General features: G+C 42.9%; 1 protein-coding gene across 1 annotated transcript in view; it reads right to left on the bottom strand.

The window, feature by feature from the left end:
* ARL8B (ADP ribosylation factor like GTPase 8B) overlaps nucleotides 1–12,143 on the bottom strand; it is a 31,752-nt gene that overhangs the window by 19,275 nt on the left and 334 nt on the right. The window lies entirely within an intron of this gene.

The raw sequence follows: 12,143 nt of genomic DNA, 5'->3' as shown, positions 1-12,143 counted from the left end.
CAAAACACGTATTCAAGACCATCAGCTCACAAGAGGCACAAAGCTCAAGGACATGCTGGCCATTTTCACTGGCCAACATGGGACAGATAGCCTCAATGATGTGACCCCAATGCTCCCAGTCCTTACCCTAACGGGCATTGAAATCACTGAACAGCGAGCCTGCTCCTTATGGGGACATTCTTGATGATTTGTTCCAGTTGAGACTAGAACTCAGCTTTATTCTGTTTCGAGTAGTCAAGTGTTGGTCTGTAGATGGACAGAAGATTCAAGCTCCAGAGCCCTATATTCCACATCCAGCCGCATGTTCCTCTCACTGATCAGTACCGGAGGGGTACATGTACATGCACATGCACTGAGGACAGACTTCTTGACAGCAAATCCCACACCATAGACCATTGGTTCATTTTCAGCAGAAGTGGTAGTTTACTTCTATTTAGTGATCCAGTTTCCAAAAGTCTCGTCTCACTGAGGATTGCAATATCAACACCCAGTTGATGCAGTTCTCTATCAGTTATGGCTGTTTTCCGAAGTTCATGGTCTTTCAGTTCAAGTATGGTTAATATAGTATGAACATTCCAACAAGCAATGATTAATTTAGAGCCAGGAAAGAAGAAGTTGGATGGGAGTTTTTTTAGCCCATCTTTTCTAGGGCCTTCCCCAAATTGGAGCAAGCAGGCCACCCCTAAATAGGGCTGCTTGGACATCTGAGCTGTTGCCATCACCTGGGTCCTTCCCACCAGGACAAGCGACCATCAAGACGATTGGTATAGATTTGCTGCAACTTCTAGACTGAACACCCCTCCAAGTTGAAGGAAGCACCTGCCTTATTGTGTCTGCAACTGTACCTTTTCTAAATGGGAGTGGTCTCAGGAGTGTGGATACTGTTGGCCAACAGGATTCTGGCTCATCTGCTTTTCTGGGGACATTTTCTTCACCCAGGGAGTTCCACTACCACCCTGGGTACCATTGGGGCTTCCCAAGGGGAGACAAGTTTATTGACTGGTGCCTGTCACACGCCGTTACATTGCTGGCTGCACAGTTTATGCATTCAATGGCAAATCCTGGAGAAATCAGCCAGACAGTATTGCTACTTTACAGCAAGGTAAAAATAAACTAGCTTTAGTATTTCCATAAACCAAGATTTCATGTCAAGCAATGGTCAGCAACTTTATTTAGCATTAGAACTACTTTGAGGGCAAGTCATGTTGTCCACTCTACTAGGTACAGTGCAATGCATCCAATTAACAAGCATTCCTGTAGCTACTACAGCCACCCATTAGTACAATATCTGCCTACTGAACAGATGGTGCACATACATTTAATGCTATAAGCAATTATAGAATTGTATAATAAAAATCAGCACAGACAGTCATCTTAGGTAAAATTCTACAACCGTGGAGCACAGAACAAGTTAATTCATCTCTAGACAGAAGATTCCATTTGTTTCTAGTGTCCTTTCCTCCTTCCCCAAGCCCCTCAAGAGGAAATTTTTAACAGCTCTTATACTGATTCCATTTTTCCGTTAGAGCTTATACGGGAGAATGTCATAAAAAATATTATTAATTTCTAGCTTCTGAAGAAGCCATCTGCGAGAATTACAGCTTCCTTGATGAACAAAAAAAGTTAAATAACTGTTCACAAATCTTTCTCTAGAGTATCCTTTCTATTGGAAGAATGGTAAGTAGTTTAGTTCATAGGCCAGGCATTCAGAAGTACAACTCTCGCAAGCTGCTCAACAACCACCACAACCATTTTTTAGGACCCAGTCCAACAGAATTCTACTTGCCTGGCTTTAAACATACTTCCATGAATCTATGTAGGCTGAGAAACACCTATCTTGCAGGCAGATGTGGAGTAAGAGTTAGCACAAAATATGGTGCATTTAATTGGGTACAGAACCCTCCATACAAGCTCCATACATTTGGTTGAGGCAACTTTTAAGCCTTCATGAAGAAGTGGAAGGGAAGGCCAGTACCAGCTGCTACAGAAAAAGGTGTCAAAAGCCCTGCAAGAAAGCATTATGAATAGCCTGCCCAGGAATTTCTTAGTTATGCCTCCTTAGTTAGAGGCTAGGTTATGCCCCAAAGCTTGCAAGTTTATACGTCTCAGAGTGGAAGCGAGCTGCAGGCCCTCAACTTTTATCTTTTACCCCCATCTGTGGCACTGGGATAAAACCAGCCAGGTATGCGGCTTCCTTCCAAGACTTTAAGTACTTTAGAAGCACTAAAGGTTATTCAGCCTGCTCAGTGTCATTCCCACTCCTGCATTGGGCAGAATCTCATCAACAAAATATGGCCTTTACTTCATATTGAAGTAGAGTGAATTTTGTTTAGTCTAGAATACAGAAGTAGTTTTAATTGGCAAGTTCACTTCCTTAACCCATAATGCATTGCAGGTGCCATGTCCTGCAATGTCTGACCTAGCGTTTCAGTCTTGAGGCAGGAGTTTAGCTGCTGCATAATGTGTCAATTATATAGCCTGATGAATGCTGTGTCACTTTGAGGACAGCAAGCACAGTATGCTGACTTGAGTCAAACGGCAGTGTTTGTTTTCAGTGCTCATTAATACCACACTCGTTAGACATCTTGTGCTTCAGTAAGGTCTCCTGAAAGATCACTTGTTTACCATCAGTGTGTATCCAGTTAGCCAACAAGCTTCTCCAAAACAAACTACAATATTCCAGTACAGGTTTTTACTAAACCAGAACGGAAAGAGAAAAAAAAAATCTACAGAGAGCACAGGAAGTAGCCTGCAGTTTCAATTTCTGACCCAATCTCACTGACTGTGCAGCTGCTCAATGAACTAGAGAAAAAACAGTTTTCTTTGCTTGCCATTTCCCGATCAGAAGAGGCATCAAAAGGAAATTCACATTTTTAGAAGTATCAGAGGGGTAGCCGGGTTAGTCTGTATCCACAAAAACAACAAGGAGTCTGGTGGCACCTTAAAGACTAAGATTTATTTGGGCACAAGCTTTCATGTGTAAAAAACAGCTGCTGCTCTCCAGCCGCCCAGCTCTGAAGGCAATGCAGAAGAAGGGTTGCAATACCACGATCCCCCCTAAAATAACCCTGTGACCCCCTGCAACTCCCTTTTGGGTTAGGACCCCGAATTTGAGAAACTCTGGTCTCCCCCATGAAATCGGGGGTATAGGGTAAAAGCACAAAAGATCAGTAGTTACTTCTGTGCTGCTGCTGGCTTAAGATTAGGAATACCATACTATGCCATCCATACTTCTGCGCTGCTGTCTTCAGAGCTGGGTGGCCGGAGAGTGGTGGCTGCTGACTGAAGGCTCAGCTCTGCAAGCAGCAGCGCAGAAGTAAGGGTGACAATACCATTCCATGCCATCTTTAACTTCTGCCCTGCTGCTGGCATCAGCTCTGCCTAATCAGTGGCTGCTGGCCAGGATCCCAGCTTCCCAGCTCTGAAGGCAGCGCCACCGCCTGCAGCAGCTCAGAAGTAAGGTTAGCAGTACCACAACCCTCCCACTATAACCTTGTGACACACCCCCACCCCCAAACGCCTACAATTACAACACTGTGAAATTTCAGATTTAAATAGCTGAAATCATGAAATTTATTATTTTGTATATCTTATGACCGTGAAATTGACCACAATGGACCATGAATTTGGTAGGGCCCTAGTTATTTGTAATACCACGATAGTATTTTACACTTGAGAGTTCCACAGGTAGTAAAGTTTAATCTTACCTACTTCGTTTAAAGTGGGATAGTTACCAGTCACTGTTGGAATGAATGAATTTAAGCCAACAACTAACATGTCTCACTTTAACACGAAGGGACAGTTATCCAAAAACTTGTATGCATGCGGTTTGGAATCCGTTCTCTTCAACTCTTTCTTACAACGTCCTTGGGCCATAGGATATTCTTTATCAAGAATGTTATACCTGAGGTATCTGAGCATAAACTATTTAGACATTTGCCTAATATAAGGCTTGCTGGCTATACTAGATACTTGTGCAACATTTACTATACAGGTCTTGGTCCAAAACAAATGCTTCATGTTCAGTTGCATTTGAGACACTGCATGTGTAAAGCAAGCTGCTTGCTGAACACTTCCATCTCCACCTCAAGTGTTGCAAGCCTCCACAATATGCAGAGCCCTGTAGCTACAGAATGATAGGCCGTAGACTATAGTCAGAACACTGGCTTCCTGTTAGCTGTGATGGCGTTGTCTGAAGACCAGTTTGGGATGTCAAGTGAGACTCCAGCATATGATCTTAATAGGGTTAGTATACAGCTCTAGAGCTGCTGCTCTTTGCATCTGCATCAACAATTCATTTCAATTTTCAGCATGGGATTTGAAGTATTAGAGGCAATATACAAAATAAAGTTGATCTACACCTCTACCTCGATACAACTCTGTCCTCGGGAGCCAAAAAAATATCTTACCGTGTTATAGGTGAAACCGTGTTATATCGAACTTGCTTTAATCCACCGGAGTGCGCAGCCCCACCCCCCCCGGAGCACTGCTTTACCGAGTTATAGCAGAATTCGTGTTATATCAGGTCGCGTTATATCAGGGTAGAGGTGTACTTGTGTTCAAGTTTGAAGCAATGTTTCTTTGCCACCACCAATCTTCAGAAAATTTTTACTGCACATTATGAACTATTGAAACTTAGCTCATCAACAGATCTCTAATGGCAATGCCATTACGCAGTCTTTATCATAGCCTTTTTAAAGTAACATACAAATATAAAAAGCAACAGAGATCCAGACTAACATGGCTACCCCTCTGATACTTGATACAAATATAAGTTTAAGTAGTACTAATTGGAATAAATTTAAAGAAAGCCTGAATACCTGACAAGTATCAGCTAATAGACTTAGTGACAGTATGCACAAGACCTCCATTTCAGATATTTGGATATGTTACTGTAACTGCCACATGCTTAAGTGTGGCAGTTTGCGTCAAGTCTGGGGAACAGTTGGTTCTGAAGTGACAAACTCCTGCACTGTTCAGACCCTGAAGGAAGGTTAACATTAGGCTAGTGCATAGACTGTTTTTTCCTGCTTTGGTCATTCTGATATTTAGGTCTCAGCCTACAAGTTTCTGCCTCTATTCAAAACAGAGAAGTACAACCCCCTCCCCTGCAAATACTTGGCAGGTGAGCTTTCCACCGTGCTCTAGAAATCACACTTGGCAGTGAGAATGGACTGGCTTTTATTCACTGACTTTTACCATTGAGAGAAGGAAGTACAGTGCAGAGATTAGATTTGTGGCTTCATAATATTTGAGCATTGCTGCAGAGCAGCTCCTTAAGATGAAGCACATGCAAAAACCTCCACCTTTAGTATCCTAAGGGATTCAGAAAGTGATACATCACCAAAGCTTTGCCATTGCACAAGACAGATTCTTATCTACTAGTCAGCCCAACTTGCTCATGACTTGTCTTCTAGACAAATATAAAGGTAGCATGACTCATAAAGGAATGACATAATGAAGCTTGGGTATGGATTTTATCTAAGATACACCCCTGTCCACCCAAACTGGGACTCTACAGCTAATACAAGCAACCATGAGAGAGTGTTCATGCTAATGTCTCCTCCCAATCATTCTAATAAGGAAGATTGAAGTTAGTGTTTTCCTGGGTATCTTGAATTCTGGTACTTTACACAAATTTTTAGGGTCCTTCACTACAGAGGAAGCAGGTCTTTGACCCACATTTATAGAGTTTTAAATACCAAGGCCATCAAGCCATACTGTAAACTCACTCAAGGCCACTGCATCATACATTTTGAACTCATGAAGTAGAGGCAAACAAAGGAACAGTTTAAGATCTTTTAGATGTTAGTCTCACTGGTTCTAATTTACTGAGTTTAAACTAAATTAGAGACCATGGTTCAATTGTTACTAAATTAGAGACCGTGTTTCAATTGTTTCCTGTTGTGATGCCTTAGTAAGATTCAGAAACTCCCTATTGGTTTAGGGACTCACTTGGTATCCATTGAGATCCAACAAAGAATATTTCCCAACAACTGGGCTGCAGTGAAACCATACGGTTGGAAAGTTTAAGTACATTAGCTTGAAATGCAAGTAACTGAAGCGTTTGTAGTACTTGTTTCACAGCCCTAGCTTGAGGTTTCCTTTAAGCATTCTAGATAGCTCTCTACTGAACTGACCACTAAATGCAAGCACAGTAATTCAATGGAGAACAAGAGCTGAATACCACCCCTTTCCACCTCTAGAGGTAAAGGTATATCAGCCTGAAAGCCTTTATTCTGCTCTCCACAAGTGCAACAACGATGAAAGTAATGAATTTCTATTGCAAGACAAGGTACCTCCCCAGTTTGTGATGTAAATCACCTCATGTATACCTGAGTGAGGATCTATACATCTCATCACCAGTGGTAAATAAGGTAACTAAGGTATGTCTATGTTGACCTGGAAGCAAGCCTCCTACCCTCGGTCCACAGACTCTGAAGCCTAGTGGGATGGTGAGCTTCAGAGCCCCTGTTCCAGCCCAAGCAGCAATGTCAAAGCATAGTCTACCCTGATATTTTTAGTGCCCTAGCCCAAACCCTGCTATCACAAATCTGTGGACCCAGGCTAGGAGACTCACTCCCCGATGCAGTGCAGACATCCTGAGAACCCTATGAGAATATATAACTTTATAGCTCAATTACCTTTACGATGCCATTCATATGCAGATCCAATATGGATCATCCTGAGATGACTTATCTGTCCCTCTCAGCACAACTGGGCTTGAACATTCTTCCTTTGGGAAAAAATTCTACCAGTATTTGTATTACAGTAGCACCTAGAGGTTCCAAATAAGGATCAGGGTGCACTGTGCTAGGTACTGCACAAACCCAGAAAAGAAAAATAATCCCTGCCCTAAGGAGTTGACAGTCTGTTAGTTCATCCATTTTAGAAAATGAGTTTACTGTACTGTAAAATGCACTTTTGGTTGCCGACACTGCAAGGGAATGTATATATTGAAAAAGAAATCAGTCATTTATAGAATGTTTGCATGATCTAAATGGGAGGAGAAATTTATGAGTGCGATTGTATGATGGGGTTGCTTATGATGGTAGTGGGCAGGGCTCAGCAGTCCTGAGGCTCACTTCTGGTTTATATCTTATGTGTCTAAAAGTTATGCTTCAGGTGGCCACCTGCAGGGTTCAGGACACAGTTGAAACAGCATGAGTGAAAGATTTTTTTAAATGTCTTGTTAACAGTGCAGTTTAAAGATATATTAAGAGGACAGTAAGTGTTATATTTTAGAAGAGTACATGCTTTCATTAACAGTTGGTTACTATTAAGCGGGGGGACCAGAACATTTGGCAAGTATGTTTGGTATTAAGCTGGATCATCTGATGCCTGGCTTCCTGATATGAGTTTTACAATAAAATCAGCCAAATATAATGCATGAAGTAGCTTTTGGAAGCTGAAGTTCAAGTGTAGAACCAATATTTACCAAAACTAGTTCAAGACTTTTAGGCTTAGATTCTTGTTGCACAATCAGCTCACTTGAAATATTTGTGTTTCAATTGTGTCACATGATTAAGGAGATTGGTTGCCCACTCGGTTGCAGCTTTCTGACAGTAAGCCTGAAGGAAGACTGTTGACAGACAGACACTTGCTGTAGAGATGCAGTCAGCAAGAGTTACTTAGTGCAAAAGAGGCTTCAGAGTCTAGTGAACAGAGAACACTATTAGTCCTCAATTAAAATCCAGGGAAAATTCCGTTAGATTGCATCTGCTTACACTGCAGCAAAAAAAGTTAAATCTAAAAGCCATAGGCCTCTTCACATTCTGGAAAGTATGGCCCATGATGGAATGATGCCCTTCCTTATGACCAGGTTTACTCATACACAGGGAAAACTATATTCATTATGGTGGTATCTAATTAAAGGGACAGTGACTAAACTGGAACCTTCAAAGAAGGCATCTGCTTCGCTACATTTTCTGCCTCAAATGGTAGCTAAATGGAATCTGAAAAAAAAAAACCCCACTTATCTACAAGAGTTTATAACTAGACTTCACTATAAACAGGTCCAATCCCAATTTACATACCTAATGAGGAAGATCTAATGAGCCATGGTAGTTAAAGATTAAGTAGTACAGAAGGAAGCGGTTAACTATAGGAAAAGGAGGGACATTTCCATTATTTGGAACAGGACATATTTTATTTGGTGCACTTTCCAGGTTAAGTCTGATCAGCAGTCAGCTCATAAGCTGATGAGTAATTGGCACTAAACATTTCACCTGATGCAATCAGATACAAGTCATTACAGGAACCTGCTTGGTACGAGAAATCTTCATGCTGTGTCTACATTACAAAGAGTTGCAAGGGACCTGGTTATGATATGATCACTTTTGTGGAGAACATGGCAGACATGCCCCCCCACACACAATACAAAATCATTGGACATGTAATCAGTGCTAAGATCTTGCATCTATTCTACAAAACTGAAACGACAGATTGCAATATTCTGCTTGTATTTTAGACCCTGGTTTTACCTTAGCATTCCAAAGTAGTCAAGAAAGCTGTCCAAATGCTTCAAACCTATCTACCGCTGCACTACACAACCAGATAAATGCTGCAGTTCTGGCATGGCCCAACAGTTACTGACTCTCACAGTACCCAGAAAGAGTTTTGCAAGTATATGTATTTAATAATAGTGTTCACCCATATAAGTTTCAGTGCTTTAAAGCCAAAGACTAAGGCCTTGGCTACACTTGCGGATTCACAGCGCTGCCGGGGCAGCGCTGTGAATCGCGAGTGTAGTCGCGCCGCTCTCGCAGCGCTGCAAGTACTCCACCTCTCCGAGGGGAATAGCTTGCAGCGCTGCGAGGGAGCGTGCAGCGCTGCAGGCGCTGATTACACTAGCGCTTTACAGCACTGCACTCGCTGCGCTCAGGGGGGGTGTTTTTTCACACCCCTGAGCGCAGCAAGTGCAGCGCTGTGAATTGCCAGTGTAGCCAAGGCCTAAGCAATTGTTAGTAAGATTTACCATCTTTTGAACTTCAAATAGTAGACACATCCTCCTTCTGCCCCGGTGGATGGAAAAAAAAGTGTTTACTTAACATCTCTTCTCCCAATAAGTGGTACTTCTACCACTTCAGCCAGTTACACACTATATGTTCTTTCATCTATCATGAGCTCCTAGTACAGTACATTTAGAGTACTAGGTGTTCATGGGGTTGTTCTTTTTCAAAGGATGTGAGAGGGAAAGAACATTACAAATGTCACTGACCAGCTTGGTAGCCAGAATAGGCTCAAACGAAACTACCACTAAGTAGAGAGAGTCTATTCCCTCTCCTATCCAGTTGATATGTACAAGAAATTTTGATTCCAGTCTCCTTGTTGCTGGCATCCCATAATTTCCCCACTTCTTCACCACTAAAGTGAGTCTTAGCTGTAAAAGACTAGAGACAGCCAGCACTAGTAATCTGGGGCTAAGAACTGACAGAGCTGAGGGCTCTGCCTGCTAGGCCAGACAGCTCCCAAAGTCAACAAACTATCAGGATTGTGAGGTTAATCCTGTTGCTCAAAGTTTGGTTGTTCTGGCCAGCTACAGAGAGGATCCTGAAGCACAGGAAAGACTAGTATTGCAGGGCCTGCCTTAAGTCTGTTCAATCATTTTAAAACCTGGTTCAGACTTCTGAAAGCAGAGAGAGCTTCGCTTTGAGGACCACCACACTACCTTCCCTCCCAAAAGAGAGCCTCTCTCCCAAACACTAACAGCTTAGTCCTGCAGATGTGCTTAGCCAACAAGACAGAGGCTAAGTTTATGGAGGAAGTGTTACTCAATTATTAGAGTGTCCTTGTTACACAGTATTAGCATGGCACCAAGTTAGAGTGACATTCTTGATTAGGCAATATAACTGCCAGAACACTAGAAAGTCAGTTACATTTACTGAGCAAGACCTAAATTCTTCAACATCTGCAAGTTGAAAACTTGGTAAATAAAGTTTCCTTTCCAACAGGTTAGTCAAATAAAACTTTGATCAGAGTGGCACGCACACAAAGAGTAAAATAGAAATACTGATCTGAGCAGAGCTTATTCTTCACAACCAGTAAACTGCAAACATAAGCTCTGAAATACAACAAGACTGTCAAAGTGCCCAACAGTTGTATTACGCCTTGCACACACTGAGGGACAGTCTGGTCTACCAGACCTGGTGAATATGCTAGCTGAAAGTCCTAATATATATATTTTTTTAAACAGCTACAGGACAGTACTGAATCCATGAAAATGCTTTTTGGCAGAAGGGTGACGTAAGTAGTTTCTTAAATAGTGAGGACTATCCAAGCTTAACAGAACACACAAAATGTAAAATCTGTGTGGCTATAAAAGAATCATACTGTTCCCACTCTTATGTAGCCCAAAAGTTGGCTTGTCTCTCTACCAAGATAAGCTTCTTAGCCAACTTACACCCAAGAATTCAGTGCGTCAAGTGATTGTCATATCCACTCCAGACCAAAACTGGTTTAATGCCTCAGTTTCCCTGTAAGTGCCTTGGACTATCAGTTATGCCCTTTATTGCATGTGAACGAAAACACCAAGTCATATTCATCCTTCCCCAACTGCAGTATTGGATACCAATAGCAGAGCCAGAGGAAACATATGCAATTCAGTGGTCCAGGCAAGTCATTCAATTTGTCTCCTGTTCAGTGACAGTCATAAGAAACTTCACACAGGAGGCCTCAGACTTATAATTGGTTCAGTGAATCCATCAGAGCACACCAACGAACCATGAAGTGATTTTCTTCAGCTATTCAGAAAGTGTATGCCCTAAAACATTCTATTAACAGGAGAAGGTATAGATTGTTGGAATCAGAATATTTTTAGCAGCTAGGAATTAGCAGCAGAGTGTAGAAATAGGAGAGGAGTGCAATGTCAGGAGCAGACCTTCATGACAGGAAAAGAAAGCAGCTTTAAGCAGTTTATGGCAGATTATCAGAAATAAAATGGAAGAAAGTGGTTGAAGGCACTCTTCACGTTATGTGGTTGTTAGTATAGTTTGCCTAGACAACATGACATGGGAAGTTGTCCTAAAACCATGTCATCAAGCTATGCTGTAAGCAGTATTATGGCTGTCAGTAGAGAGTCTATGTACACATCAAGAAAACTATGCTACATTTGTTAGTACAGAAAGCACCATGTTGTAGCTATAGTTCTAGTGAGGCCATCTCAACCCAGCAGTCTTAGTTTTAAGGAAAGTGCATGATGGATCATCAGCTATAGAGACAGTTATTACAGCCAGTATTTTATCCCACAAAACCCAATACACAGAATGTCAGTTTTATTCTAGTCCACTGTACTTCTATGTTCCAGTTGCATGGATGCTATATAGGATACTGTGCCAGGAACTGTAAAATGCAACAAGATTTGTAGATTATGGCTAATTACAAACCAAATTAAAGCTCAGACAAGTGGGTACCTAATCCTGCTCAAAAGTAGCTACCAACCCCTCATTACTAAATAATGGAGTTGCAATGAGGCCTGTAGGAAGCAGTGGTCTCCTTATCAGACAGAGGAGACGTCCATTGGCCTCTGTGCAGTGCCAGCACTGCTAGCCGGCCGCAACCTCCTGTTTTGAGGGTTGGGTCTTCAGACCTGCCCTGAAGTTGCTCAAAGAGATGGCCCTTCCCCCCAAAAATCCACCATTCCCATACACGGAGCCAAAAGTCATCCCCTAATCACTGCCAGAAACCTCCTCCAGCCATACTCCACCCTGCCTAAAGGCTGGGAGAGGAGAGCAGCCTGTCCCAACCTCCCACCCCAACAGCCACCCAGAGACAGGCCTGATTACACCCCATCCAACCCAATGGGGGGCAGACCAAGGGATTTGGACTCCCTCCTACACTCTCTCTCCCCCATTACTCCCATGGCCCAGAGAGCCCCCCACGGCCCAATAGGAGATGGACTAAGGGACTCAGATCACTCCTACCCCCTCACCCCAGTACCCACCCTCCAAGACACAGAGAGCCCCCCCCCCGCCTCGCCTCGCCTCGCCTCGCCCAGCCCAATGGGCGATGGACCAAGATCACTCCTACCCCCTCTCCCCAGTACCCCCCACCGGGGGCAGTCCCCCCCCCGCCTAATGGGAGATGGACCAAGGGACCTGGATCACTCTTACCCCCTCTCCCCAGTACCCCCCACCGGGGGCAGT

This window comes from Terrapene carolina, unplaced genomic scaffold (assembly GCF_002925995.2).
Source record: "Terrapene carolina triunguis isolate 2854851 unplaced genomic scaffold, T_m_triunguis-2.0 Scaffold89, whole genome shotgun sequence".
NCBI lineage: Eukaryota > Metazoa > Chordata > Testudines > Emydidae > Terrapene > Terrapene triunguis.
The sequence above is the reverse complement of the archived record's forward strand: the minus strand, read 5'-3'. Positions and strand labels throughout refer to the sequence as shown.